Below are 9126 nucleotides of genomic sequence, written 5' to 3' on the forward strand. Positions count from 1 at the left end.
AAGAAATATCAAAATCATTTTGCTCAATATTTTACTTATAAATTATTATAATGAATTCCTTCTTCATGATTCACTGCTAACAACTATTTTTTATGCCAATATACTGTAACATTCTATTTCTAACAGGGCAATGACCAGAACATAGTTGGTTTTCCAGTGGATCCAATGAATGCTGATCCTATTTACTTCTAATGAGATTTGGCAGGTGCCCAACAGATTTCCGGGGCGTTTAAAGGGACTCTGTCACTACTTTCTAACCCCCACTTTTAAAACTATTGTTCTGTCCATGGAGCCCTTGTGATTACAATGGTGTTGTTATATGCGAAATCTGCTGGCTCGTTTTGATAAAAAAAACTTTTATCTAACCTGTCAATCATGTGGATAAGGTGCCCAGGGCGTTTCTCAAGGTCTGAAGCTGCCGCCCGCCGCCGCAGCCGCCGTTGGTGCCCAGCTCCTCCTCTGATCCTTTCAGCGCCGCCTGAATGTGAAGAAATACGCCTCCGGCTCTCCCTCAGTCCCCCCTCCTTTTCTAAAATCTTGCGCGTGCGCACAGGCCTGTGCCTGATGCGCCCGTGCGGACTTTTCGATTCAGCCTCATTGAGCGAAGTGCGCATGCGCATGAGCACTTCGCTCAACCTCCCGATAACGCGAACACTGCCGCACGTGCAGGATCTTAGAAAAGAAGGAGGGGGGACTGAGGGAGAGCCGGAGGCGTATTTCTTCACATTCAGGCGGCGCTAATTCAAGGCAGAGGAGGAGCTGGGCACCAACGGCGGCGGCGGCGGGCGGCATGTTCAGACCAGGAGAAACACCCTGGGCACCTTATCCACATGATTGACAGGTTAGATAAAAGTTTTTTTTATCAAAACGAGCCAGCAGATTTCGCATATAACAACACCATTGTAATCACAGGGGCTCCATGGACAGAACTATAGTTTTAAAAGTGGGGGTTAGAAAGTGGTGACAGAGTCCCTTTAATGGCAAGAAAAGCACTGAAGTCTACACTATTCTTATTGTTAAAGGGAACCTGTCATCAACTTTATGCTGGCCTCACTGAGGGCAGCATAAAATAGTGACAGAAATGCTGATGTCAGCGCTGTGTCACTCATGAGCGAATACTATTTGGTTGCCAAGAACCAGCATTATAATTATTACAGCCCAGGCCTGGAAAAGAGTCAGATCCACCTGAGAAGAGTCATGGTTATCCATAATCTCCTGCACTCTCACCCATCTGCTGATGATTGGCAGTTCTCTTCTAGAGAAAAAGGGAGAAAACTAGGTAGAAGGCTGTCAGTCATCAGCAGGTGGGCGAGGAGAGCAGGAATTCATGAATAACCAGGACTCTTCTCAGGTGGCCGTGACTCTTTTCCAGGCCTAGTCTGCAATGATTGTGATGGTTCTCGGCAACCACTTACTTTTTACAGCTGAAATCAACTCACCTGTCTCTACTTTATGCCGTCAGTATGGACATCATAAAGTTGATGACAGGTTCCTATTAAAAACACTGGAACCCCGTTGAAGTGGACGTTGACCTTATTATGTATATTTGCAGTATTGTTTGGTTTGAAAAACATGATACAAGAGTTGACAGATCCTGTTAATTTCGTGGGACTCTGAGAGCTCCATCTGGTGCCTCATGAAAAGTATTTATTTTACAAAATCTACTATAATCTGCATTTTTTTATAATATTTATGACAATATGTATTGCACAAACTAATGCCAAGTTCCTACTTTGCTTTCCAAAAGGCTGCCATAGCAGTTACATTTCACCATGCTTTTCCAGATTCACCAGAATTAAAAACATTTGACTAATGTGAGACCTGCTGTCAATTTTTCATAATCTGACAAATAAGCATCACCATGAACAACCCTGACAGTATGTGGAAAGAAGTGGAAGCGTTGGGTGCCATTTATTGCAGTCTGTATTGTGTCAATATACTACTGTCCTGCTAAAAATCACGTATGCATGCTGTTGATGCCACCTTCAGAGCAGCATTGGGGATATGAATGTATTTTAAGAAGTACTCTAATTTTTAAAGGGATCAAAGGGGTTATGATCAGTGGTCTGTAATAGAGTAAGACCTGCTGAGTAGATGACCATGCATACAGTGATAGCTCATAATCACTAAGTCATACTGTCCACAGAATTTCTAAGCCTGGAATGAGCAGAGATTCACGTTCTAAAATTGAAAGTTATTCAGAATTCTTCCAGCTCTTCCCGTTCAGTGTCTGAAAATAGGGCAGCATGTGTAGTGTCCCTTTAATGGGACACTACCATCAAAAATCTTTTATCACATATTAACAGCCTATATCTTAATATTCTATGTATTTATTATACAAAAAAAGTGGGTGATTAAAATGTTTATATTATATATATATATATATATATATATATATATATGTATATACACATCCATTTTTTGTTAGTTTTTTTATGTTTTGGTAGTCAGTCTAGGAGGCTACCGTGTTTACAATTTTTTTTGTAATTCAATATTACTATATTGCATACAGCAGCATAGTAATATGTGAATTGCTGATTTCTTATGTTGGTCTGCCACCTACTGGCCAACATAGGAATTGTAGCTCTAATACACTGGGTCTCTTCATAGAGACCCTGCCTATTAGAGCAAATTGCCGGCATCCCCATTCACTGCACGGGAATGCCAGTATGAACCCAGCAGCGCGCGCTTCCGGGATTTTCACTGTTTAGATGCCGTGATCTCACTTGATCACAGCATCAAAAGGCTGTAATGACCGCAATCCACATTATTGCCGATCGCAGTCATTAGCTCCGGGCCTCTGCTGTTAGAAACAGCAGAGACCTGCCGGCCATGGTGTACGCTGTACATGTAAGCGGGCGCCATGTTTACATATCACTCCAGCACTGTACATGTACGGCGCTGGTAGTGAAAGAGTTAACTGCCTCCTTTGTTTGGACTTTTAGCATGGCAAACAGCCTCCCTTGATTCTCTCAGTGAGACCATTCCCTCCAACCAGAGAGGGAATGTTGGGATGAATGACTCACCTAGAGCATCTCACATTACACTCAGTAGTACAATGCTGTGGGCATCTTTGTCTAGGCCTATCAAGAGAACAATAAAACTAGTATACTGTTATCGGAATTTTACATCTACTGCTGTATTTTCCGCATTATAAGACACACAGCATCAGGAGGTCGTGTGCACAATATGACCTGACACTGCTCTTAGTCAGGTCACAGTGCAGTGTGGGCCCAGAGTAGACCAGGGAGCGTGACTGCAGCAGAGACCGCCGGACCTGGAGCAGGAGAGGAAAGTAATTTTATTTTTTTCTGATGGGCACCTGATATGAGCTCTGATGGGAATCTGATCTAATATGGGGGTATGATTTAAGGTCTGACACGTGGGGTCTAATCTGATATGGGGGTCTGATCTGAGGTCCGATATGGGGGTCTGATCTGAGGTTTGCTATGGAGGGCTAATCTGAGGTCTGATATGGGGGTCTGATGTGAGGTTTGATATGGGGGTCTGATCTGAAGTCTGATTTGGGGGACTGATCTGAAGTTTGATTTGGGGGACTAATCTGAAGTCTGATTTGGGGGATTGATCTGAAGTCTGATGAAGACTGAGGGTGTTTATAATAATAAAGATTGAGGCTCTGTTCTGAGGTCTAATGAAAAGTATATTTTTTCTTATTTCCCACCTCTAAAATCTAGATGTGTCTTATCATCAAAAGTGTCTTATAAAGCGAAACATACGGTATTATACTATTCCCTCCCAGCAGCAGTTATTTGACAATGGATTAAATATGTATACAAGAGATTTATCTCTCTCTGGACTACTACAGACGGAAAATATTTGGTATTTATTTTTCAATAGTATAGTATTGCCAAAATGAAAAGCATCCAAAAACTGTAAAAAAAAATGTTTTCTATGAAAATTGAGCTTTAAGAAAAATACCCCTTTCTGACAGGTGTACTTTAAAGCTACTTCAAAGTAGAGAATCACTTTAAATACTTTTCTCTGCTTCTCATTTTCCTTAAAGGAGGTTTCTGATATTCCCCCAAAAAACAACAAAACTTAGGGGGTCATTTATTTACAGAAATCCCTCTAAATTAGGCTTTTTTTTTGTGACACAATCTGCGACTTTTCCCTGCCTTTTCCGGGTCTACAAAAGTGGGCATGGCGTGGGCGGGGAAAGGGATGGGCCAGTAGGCCTGTCTCATTCATCATTTTCTACACCTGTTTTAGGAGTAAAAAATTGTCTAAATCTACACCAGCAAGGGAGCTGGCGCAGATTTAGAAGCAGCGGTGGAGCCGCAGGCGCCTCTACATAACTTTGGCCGATCCACCGCCAGTTCAGGGCCTTATTAAGACCGGCATCTAAAACGCTGGACTTAATAAGTAACCCCCTTAGTCACAGTGTATATAACGACAAAATACGAATAATTTTCTTTAGAAGTATCCATCCCACCTTTCTCCCCCCCAAAATATTTATTTATTTAACCTCTGCTCTTTTTATGCTTAGGAGTCATGTGGGTCATCTCATCACTAATTATTGATAGGGTCAAATGTATGACTCCTAAACTCAGCACGAACAGAGATTAGAATAATTTAATTAACGGTAATTAAATGAATAAATGTTCCAATAATCTATATAAATCTGCTCAGCTCCTCCTGCTCTATAACATGCTGCCTGCAGATTACAATGCATTTTAATGGTGACAGATCACCATTAAGCTATGTACTGCATATAAAGTGGAATACACACCAGAACACCTTCATCTTATAGACAGCACATGACCAGTACTGTTTCCCTTTTACCTATAGATGTTAAAGAGATTTTCCGGTGGCAAAAAATAGTTTATTATTTATTGCGTATACCAGAATTGAACTTATTAATATACCTTACTTAACTGTGCTCGCATCATATTATTTTACACCTTCTCTCCTGGTCCCAGTATCTTCCAGTAAGTTTTATTCTTATATACACTAGATATGTACTAAACTAAATCTGCAATTAAAATCTGACATGCATGCTTTTTGCACCACATTTATTATGCGGTTTGCACACTTTTTGTACCTCACTTGATGAAGAGTGTGGCTTATCTGGTAGAGGATGTGACTTAAGCCCAAAAAAATGTTTCAACATTTTGGCACAGAGTGAGCTAATCAATGGTTGTATAAGGCTAAATTGATCATACAGCATGTGTGACTTTGGCAGATATTAAGACCAGTTTAACTTGATGCTGTCTAAATGATATAATTTATGACAGGATTAGTAAAAGTACCCTACTGTGTCAATGATGTGCTGGAAGGATGTTGGCTCAGTTCAATAGCTAATCCACCCTCTCTGCATCAGGCCAGATGGAGAAGGGAGTTAGCTTAGCTATTAAAATGAGGCAGCCAGCCAGCCCCCTACTGCATCACTGGGACATAGCCTTTATTGGAACAAATGCGGAAACGGGGGTGCCAGAGGTAGGGTAGGGACCTGAAATAGCAAGACCTGAGCATAGGTGATAAATAGTATTAGTAAGTTTATATTTTATGATTCATAAACCATAAACAGTGGGGCAGATTTACTAATCCTGTTAGCAATGTAATCAGCATAAGCTTAGATAGGCAGTTATCTAACAACCAAAATTTTGGCGCATATTGCATTTAAAGCAATGCCTCTTGTTAAGCTAGAAAACTAGAGTAGGCAGGTTAGGCACAGTGGATTATTGTTTTGGAACATATGCTTCCTAAATAAGTCTATAATTTGGTACCACATTATGTGCCAGAAATGTACCAGATTTGAGTGCATTTTACAACAAGGTCTAAGCGAAATTACATTCTTAAATTTGCCCCAATAATTTTTTCCTGTTGAACACCCCCTTTAATTTATGCACTGGTCTTGGCAACTAAATCAGGGATTAGTCCATGTATTAAGCAAACTGATGAGCTGATGACAATATGATGAGCTGCTTCATAGTTAATAATGAACGAATAGTCATAAAATAGCATTGACGGTGTCCTCGCTACAGTGCCATGCCAGCCTCCTTGGCACTGGTCAATTATTTCCAAAACCTGGAGTCACTACACAATGCCATAAAAAAGAAACCTGATCCTAAACTTCTTATTAAATTACTGAATCCGAAAATAATCAGCTAATCAAATGATATTTACCCCTTAATTGCCTCCCTAGCCACCGGTTGTCTGCTGTTTCAAACAGCAGAGGCCTGGGCTAATATCTGTGACCGGCGATAACATTGATCGCAGACATTTAAACCTAGATATGTCCTGACCAATGCTAATATTTTGAGCTCATACTTAGACAAATAATAAAATAGGTTGATGTCTATGACATTTGCCTAGGACTGCCTTAAAACAGATTAGATGCTAGAAAATCAACTGTAGTGAAAGTTTTACAGTCTCACAAAAAAATGTATGCTGTGGTGGGTATAGCAGTAACTCCTCGATCAAGAATAGGCCATTGGTGTTAATGGGGTTGTGCAGGAGCATAATATTGATGACCTATATTCAGGATAACTCATCAATATCAGATCAACGGGCGTCGGACTCCCGACACCCCAGGTGTTTGAAGGGGTCATGACACTCATGCGAGAGCTGCATCCTCTTCAAAGTTTACCTGCAAGCCTTCTCCTTTGTAGCGTTGGTGCAGTGTAATTACAACTGCTCATTCCATTGACTTGTCCATTCACCCATTCATAGGACCTATCCTGAGAATATTATGCCACTGTGCAACCCCTTTAAATCCTTATGAAACCACATTAAGTAATGCGGGTCAAGTCCATACTAGAGAGAAAGAGAGACACACAGTTTGCTATAAGAACAAGTTAAAGGCTATACGCAGTAGTTTGCACACAAAGATTAGGGCACTCATAGCAAAAATCATAATTCCCTCCATTATAGTGCTGCCACCCAAAACAGTCCTACATTTTCTCATGACTCACTGGTCAATTACCCACCCATTTTATTTAGGAACAATGCAGTTCCTCTGTAGAGGGAAGTCCTCCAGGGTAAAGAGGATTGGGGCACCCAATATTGGGCCACCATTCTCCAAGGGCCCTTAGCAGCTGCTTCTTTGATAGCTACACCCTTGCACACAGAGGTAACTAGGAGCAGCACACTATATTTGCATGGTCTGCTCTCCTAAATGTAGATGCCCAACTGCATAGGTAGGTTCAGAGTAGGTCCTGACTGAGAGCACCTTGGTGCTGGTAGGGGGGTACAGATGAGTTTTGATCAAAATATATTGGCTGAGAGTCTTAGATTTTAAGATAATTTTTGCATCTATTGTGCATTATTTTCTGTGATTTTTCTTTTATAAATGCATGCATATTCACATATTATTGTTATTGCATTGTGCAGGATGTTTTGTATCTTTTTCTGCAATTTCTGATTAGCTACACCCTTGCCATGCAAGCTGGGACAGAGTAAAACTGGGACAACCTGTCTATTATCCTACTATTAGTGCCATGAGGTATTTAAGCACGGCCACATTGTTGGGTCATAGACACATGGCATGTCGCCTGTAGGATAAGCCACAACGATTTGGCTACGTCAGTTTGTGATGTTGCGTATGTTACCATTTAGCTCAAGCCTTGCTCAAAGCTCTACTATAAGCTAAGAGAAGATGTAAACCCATTGTACTCAGATATAATTTGTGACTGTCTCTTCCAGTCATGCTATGTGCCCAAAAAGGTAATGTATCCCCTCTCTCATATGTAATATCTATCCTACTATCTATCTTACTATCTATCTTTTGATCTGTCTATCTCTATCCATATTCTGTTTATCTATCTATCTATCTATCTATCTATCTATCTATCTATCTATCCTCCAGGTAATGCAGTTGCTTTAAATATAGATGAGAACATTTTTATTACCTCCCTAGATATAACTTCCTACTGAGTTATGTAGGTCTCAACCCTCCCCCAACATTTCTTCGTACAGCTGAACATTTGGTTTCCTGAAATCTTTTGGTAGTCTGTTTTGGCTCTTTGAACACATGCTTCAATGTTACTCCCTAAGTTCATGTACTCAGCTGTATCAATATAGTTCAACATGGAAATTGCTGCTTCTTGGGGACATTTAGAACCTCAGGACCCTCAGTACTTTCCTCAAAGGGTTAAACCTTTCTCTGAGTAACACATTGTGAGTAAAGTCAACCCTACTGGTGGGAAAATGCAGCAAAAACCGCAGCAAACTCACCAAAACTTTTCTGTAAAACGGAATGATCATTCACAATCTACTAGATAAAGTTAGTGATTTTATACTATATGCAGTAATATGTACAGCGATCATGTTAACAACATTTTTCCAGAGCTTTCTACAATTTTCTAGAGCCACAGCGTAGGGCAGAAACACATACCTAACTCCAGAAATCATTTATGCATTTATGTACATTGTATGGTGATTCTGGTCAGTATGGATAATGTGGGGGGTTAGAGTATAGAGGGGACATTGCAAGACATAGGGACAACTTAGCTATTACCTTATATCTTCTGCTAAAATTTACACCTCCATTTCTATGTGTTGATGGAATCGGTTGTCCTCTTAAAGCATCATCCTGTTCAGATGTTCGTAGTTTTCTTCCTCATTTTCTTCTTCTTGGTCCTTTGTTTGAGGGGGGAATAAGTGTGGATTGATAGACGTACAGTCCTGACTGAAGGAAATGACACAACTTTTTCTTTGACCAGTGTTTATTCTTCTCCTCGACTCCTGTTTCCTGTGCACTTTTAATATTGAGTTTCAGGGAGAAGAGTTTAGAAAGGAAACATCTACTCCAACGTAAAACACATTCACACAAGATCTGTAGTCTCTGCAAGCCAGAGAAAAAAATCTGGGAAGAATTTAACTGATCAGCAGAACACCGCCTCCTGCCCAATGGAAGTAATGAGGGAGGGCTGAGGACTGAGATTTACTTATGGGACTGAAACATTACACATCATCAGAAAGTAAGGAAGGATGCCAGCTACATAGTCTACATCACACAGGTCTACTGGATCTGTTGGACATTTAACATTTAAACAATTTTGATAAGTTCAAAGAGAAGTAGAACATTATAAATTATATAGTATTAATAAAAAAAAAAGAAAATAAAAAAACACTCATTTTCTGATTTCCTGCCTTCATTCCTTC

At 40.3% G+C, this 9126-nt stretch overlaps 1 protein-coding gene across 1 annotated transcript in view; it reads right to left on the bottom strand.

Moving 5' to 3' along the window:
• The window catches only part of CCDC80 (coiled-coil domain containing 80), a 115089-nt gene extending 106263 nt beyond the window's left edge, over positions 1-8826 (bottom strand). The window contains exon 1 of the mRNA XM_044283585.1: positions 8480-8826. The gene's annotated coding sequence lies outside the window, so the exon portion shown is untranslated. The remainder of the gene's footprint in view (positions 1-8479) is intronic.
• Between the last annotated feature and the right edge of the window lie 300 nt (positions 8827-9126).

The sequence above is a fragment of the Bufo gargarizans genome, chromosome 3 (assembly GCF_014858855.1).
Source record: "Bufo gargarizans isolate SCDJY-AF-19 chromosome 3, ASM1485885v1, whole genome shotgun sequence".
NCBI classification, from domain to species: domain Eukaryota; kingdom Metazoa; phylum Chordata; class Amphibia; order Anura; family Bufonidae; genus Bufo; species Bufo gargarizans.